General features: G+C 53.0%; 3 non-coding genes across 3 annotated transcripts in view; all 3 read right to left on the reverse strand.

Moving 5' to 3' along the window:
• LOC128200362 (large subunit ribosomal RNA) overlaps positions 1-950 on the reverse strand; it is a 4,054-nt gene extending 3,104 nt beyond the window's left edge. The window contains exon 1 of the ribosomal RNA XR_008252693.1: positions 1-950. This exon is cut by the window's left edge and continues 3,104 nt beyond it. This is a non-coding gene — a ribosomal RNA (large subunit ribosomal RNA).
• Positions 951-1,578: 628 nt separating this feature from the next.
• On the reverse strand, positions 1,579-1,735 carry LOC128200360 (5.8S ribosomal RNA). The gene has a single exon (XR_008252691.1). It is a non-coding gene; the product is annotated as a 5.8S ribosomal RNA (ribosomal RNA).
• A 435-nt stretch (positions 1,736-2,170) lies between these two features.
• Positions 2,171-4,079, reverse strand: LOC128200361 (small subunit ribosomal RNA). Its single transcript, XR_008252692.1, has one exon. It is a non-coding gene; the product is annotated as a small subunit ribosomal RNA (ribosomal RNA).
• Positions 4,080-5,572: the final 1,493 nt, after the last annotated feature.

Genomic DNA, 5,572 nt, shown 5'->3' on the forward strand with positions numbered 1-5,572 from the left:
GTTTAGTGATGTAAATCTCGACGACTCGCGCACATGTTAGACTCCTTGGTCCGTGTTTCAAGACGGGTCGGGCGAGTGCCCGAAACTGAATCATCGCAGACCGAAACGCGCACAGTCCGAGACAAGCACGGCTGCGACGGCAGGCGCGCCGCGCCGAAGTCCGCGCTTAGGCAGGACCCCGACGACGACGCATTAAATATATAACCTTGCGTCGGGCCGGACGCGTGCGATGACGCGTGCGCGATTCAATGATATTACCGTCCGACGGCCGGTCGGCGTCCGTCGCGGTCCCGTCGCGACCCAACGAGTGAGCGCGGCGGGGCTCCCGAACGGCGCTTAGGCCGACATCGAACGGGTCGCGATGCCGTACTGAGAGAGAAGTGCACGCCGTCCGCGGACGTGAACGTGAACGACCCGTGCGCACCGACCGAAGCCGGACGCATCGAGGCGCGCGCACGTACGCCGAGGAGTGACGATGAATCTCTCCGTTCGTTCATTCGAGTTTCGCCCGTTTAACCCCCTGAACGGTTTCACGCACTCTTGAACTCTCTCTTCAAAGTTCTTTTCAACTTTCCCTCGCGGTACTTGTTCGCTATCGGTCTCGTGGCGATATTTAGCCTTAGAAGGAGTTTACCTCCCGCTTAGGGCTGCACGCTCAAGCAACCCGACTCTGAGGAGAGTCCCTCTCGCCGCCGATCTCCGTCGCTACGGGCCTGGCACCCTCTACGGGAAAACGGCCCCGTTCAAGACGAACTTGGACAGGAGGAGCGACGACGAGAAAGCGGAACCTCCCGAACACCACATCTCCCGCGGTCGCGACAACCGCGGGATTCAGCGCTGGGCTATGTCCCTGTTCGCTCGCCGCTACTAAGGGAATCCTTGTTAGTTTCTTTTCCTCCGCTTACTGATATGCTTAAGTTCAGCGGGTGATCCTCCCTGATCTGAGGCCAACGATAAAAAAATGAGGCAGACGCGATATCCGTCAGCGCTGCGACGACGACGCGCGCGACCGTCAGTCACCGGTCGACCGATGGTAGTACAACTACCACGGCCATGTGTAGTAACACGGGTACACACGACGACGTCGACGCGCTCTTCGGACGTCGAGTCCGCCTACGCACACGCGCGCAATGTACATAATGTATTGTACATTGCACACACAGCGGCGTTAATGGCAGCGGCGCGTACAGACGCGTACGTCCTCCCATCGATAGCAAACGAACGAGCGAACGAACGAACGAACGAACGAACGAAAGAACGAACGAACGCGACTAGAAGCCAGGGAGAGACGAGAGTGTGTCGTTTGCGCGCCGGAATCGAATCCGACGACGACCGCCACCACGCCGCTGAAACTCGTGTGTCATATTTGAACGGACGAAGAGAGCGCGATTGTGCGCCGCCTCTCCGAAACCGTCACATGCGCGCTCTTTCTCTCTTTTCGCCTCTCTCCCTTATATCTCTCTGTCATACTCTTTATGACAGAGCGCCGAGAGAAGGGGAGCGCGAGCGAGCGAGAGAGAGAGAGAGAGAGAGGGAGCAGTGTAATTTTAACAACGCGAGGCGTCGTTATTATGCAGCCGGCCCTCAGACAGGAGTGGTCCTGGATGTATCTCCACGGACCGCAATGTGCGTTCGAAGTGTCGATGTTCAATTGTGTCCTGCAGTTCACACTATGACGCGCAGTTAACTGCGTTCTTCATCGACCCGCGAGCCAAGTGATCCACCGTCCAGGGTAATAGTTTTTGACTACCCCACACATCGTGTGTATTATATGTACGATATTAAAATAGAAAAATAAATAAATAAATAAATTATCATTTATTGACATAGAAAAGAGCGCGAAGCGCGTGCGAGCGCGCGATCGCTAGCTCAATCTAACCGCTAGGTTTGTAGTTTTTTCGGTCGGAAGCGCGCGCGCGGAACGCACACAGGCTTGCGGATTTTCACCGTGCGCGCGCGCGCGTTGATACGCGCGTGTACGCATGCGCGTTCAGACCGTCTCGATAGCGACACGTCGTCTATACGAGATATAAGGTATATCAATCAACATGAAAAACAGTGCGTGTGCGCCGCGCCGCCTACGCCTACGCCGCGATCACATACACGTGGTGTACACGTATAAGTGCGCGTGAGCGCGCGCGTGCGTGCGTGCGTGCCGACACTGAAACGTTAATGATCCTTCCGCAGGTTCACCTACGGAAACCTTGTTACGACTTTTACTTCCTCTAAAGGATCAAGTTTGGTCAACTTCCCAGCAACGCCGACGGCCGTGAAGCCACCGCGAGCCCGTCCGAAGTCCTCACTAAATCATTCAATCGGTAGTAGCGACGGGCGGTGTGTACAAAGGGCAGGGACGTAATCGACGCGGGCTAGTGACCCGCGCCTACTAGGGATTCCTGGTTCATGGGGATCATTGCAGTCCCCAATCCCAACCACGAAGGAGGTTCAGCGGTTACCCGGTCCTTTCGGACAGGGAGAGTGAAACACGCTGATTCCTTCAGTGTAGCGCGCGTGCGGCCCAGGACATCTAAGGGCATCACAGACCTGTTATTGCTCACTGTCACGCGGCTGGACGCCGCTTGTCCCTCTAAGAAGACTTGTGATACGTCGCCAGTGAGTTGCGCGACACGAAGGCCGCGCACACCTAAATGGCGTCACCTATTTAGCAGGCTAGAGTCTCGTTCGTTATCGGAATTAACCAGACAAATCGCTCCACCAACTAAGAACGGCCATGCACCACCACCCACCGAATCAAGAAAGAGCTCTCAATCTGTCAATCCTTCCAGTGTCCGGGCCTGGTGAGGTTTCCCGTGTTGAGTCAAATTAAGCCGCAGGCTCCACTCCTGGTGGTGCCCTTCCGTCAATTCCTTTAAGTTTCAGCTTTGCAACCATACTTCCCCCGGAACCCAAAGACTTTGGTTTCCCGGAAGCTGCCCGGCGAGTCATTGGAGTAACTCCGCCGGATTGCTGGTTGGCATCGTTTATGGTTAGAACTAGGGCGGTATCTGATCGCCTTCGAACCTCTAACTTTCGTTCTTGATCAAGGAAAACATTCTTGGCAAATGCCTTCGCTGTTGTTCGTCTTGCGGCGGTCCAAGAATTTCACCTCTGTCGCCGCAGTACGAATGCCCCCGTTTATCCCTATTAATCATTACCTCGGAGTTCTGAAAACCAACAAAATAGAACCGAGATCATATTCTATTATTCCATGCACGAAATATTCAAGCAGCATTTTGAACCTGCTTTGAGCACTCTAATTTGTTCAAAGTAAACTTGTCGGCCCACCTCGACACTCATTGAAGAGCACCGCGATAGGATTTTGATATTGAACCGGCGTTTTACCGCCGGCTCACCGACGATATGCTCCGCAAACGTGTCAGTATCACCGCGGATGCGGTGCACCGACAGCGCGGCGCACAAATGCAACTACGAGCTTTTTAACCGCAACAACTTTAATATACGCTATTGGAGCTGGAGTTACCGCGGCTGCTGGCACCAGACTTGCCCTCCAATGGTTCCTCGTTAAAGGATTTAAAGTGTACTCATTCCAATCACGGGGCCTCGGAAGAGTCCCGTATCGTTATTTTTCGTCACTACCTCCCCGTGCCGGGAGTGGGTAATTTGCGCGCCTGCTGCCTTCCTTGGATGTGGTAGCCGTTTCTCAGGCTCCCTCTCCGGAATCGAACCCCGATTCCCCGTTACCCGTTGCAACCATGGTAGGCGCGTAACCTACCATCGACAGTTGATAAGGCAGACATTTGAAAGATGCGTCGCCGGCTCGGGACCATGCGATCGGCAAAAGTTATCCAGATTCATCAAAATTAACGACATCGGACGCGAGGCCCTCCGTCGATTGGTTTTGATCTAATAAAAGCACTCATCCCATCACTGGTCAGAGTTTCGAGTGCATGTATTAGCTCTAGAATTACCACAGTTATCCAAGTAGGATGGAGTGGATCTAAGGAACCATAACTGATTTATTGAGCCATTCGCGGTTTCGCCGACTAGCGGCTTGTACTTAGACATGCATGGCTTAATCTTTGAGACAAGCATATGCTACTGGCAGGATCAACCAGGTATTTACTACTACTACTACTACTACTACACTAACACACTATTAGACTAGTGTGTGGTGCGCGTTAGCAAAAACATCGCCACACACCGACAATTCGCGGTGCACGGCGTGCCTATAACAGTGGTGGGGGGAGACACGAGTACGTTCGTTAAGCGTCGTGCGCGTACACGCACGCGACAACGTACGTACGTCGCGTTTCTCCTCCTCCTCCTCCTCCTCTCGCGACTCGAACAGATCGGAAACGCTCTCTCCGCCGGCCGGTCGGTCGGTCGGCGCCGGCTCTCTATATACGCAACAATATAGAAGATATGACCAGCGGCGGCCGCCGCCGCGCGTCGGATAGCAAACGTTCCGCGCCGTCGAGACGGCATCTTTTGGACGGCATCTCTAAATATCCATTTATTCAGAGCGCGCGTCCGCGATTGAACGTCCACCCGGAGATTGAATATCTCGCAGTATAATGTATACAAAATTGATTTCTCCGTCGTGAATATTATCATCATCCAGAACGTATGAGAGATCGCCCGGTAGATCAGAGGGCACACGCACACACAAAACTATACGTCGATTCGATTCGTTTCGATTCGATAGAGAGAAAATTGTTCTCTCCGCAGAATCGGTAGTACCGAAACCGACGCATATAACTACATATAATACACAAAAACATTACCACGAGATAACGAAAACGTACCGCCGATTAATGGCACGCCGGTGTCGGCAAGCGCGCTTACACACACTTCTCGATCGACGGCCCAACGACGGCAGAGTCGTCGTCGTCATCATCGCGACAACATTACAACTTATAGAATAACCCGGTGCGAAAAGAAAAAAAAAAAAATCTTTCTTTATTTTCCATTCATTATCACAGGTACGGCTCTTTGAGGACCGAGAGAGAGTTTTTGGAGGCTTGTGTGAGGAGGAGGAGGAGGATATATCACCGAAATAACGGTCGTCGCTCGCGAGAGCAGCGGCGACACAAAGTCGGTTATATACCAACCACCAGCCAACACACACATAACATATCCAAACAACAAAACCCCCGGGCCGCCGTTGCGGGTCCGCGTGGAGTGAGAAATAAAACATGTGCACACGGTTCTCGCATATATTATGCAGCATATATGCAAAGCGCCAAGCGCAAGAGCGCCGCCTCTGCACACACACAACAAACATAGAGAGACCCCGTGTGGTGTTTCATTCGTATTATAAATATATTTTAAGAGACGCGCGCCACGAGTGGCGCGCGCCGCGTCGCCACGCCGCGAGACTCCGCTCTCGGACTCGGAGCCGAGAAACAAAGTGCGAAAGTGACGGCCGCCAGAGCGGTCGGATAGATGCGCTACAAGTCGACAGTTTCACGGCGCGGTACGTCGTCGCGTTGCGTTTTCAGAAAAGGGAGGGCGGGGGGGAGAGAGGGAAAAAAAAAAAAAATTATAAAACGAATACACCACACAACGAATATGTGAAAAATAAATGGAATAAACAAAAAGAGTTTTCAGA

The sequence above is a fragment of the Galleria mellonella genome, unplaced genomic scaffold, assembly GCF_026898425.1.
Source record: "Galleria mellonella isolate WM207_F2 unplaced genomic scaffold, CSIRO_AGI_GalMel_v1 utg1789, whole genome shotgun sequence".
NCBI classification, from domain to species: Eukaryota; Metazoa; Arthropoda; class Insecta; order Lepidoptera; family Pyralidae; genus Galleria; species Galleria mellonella.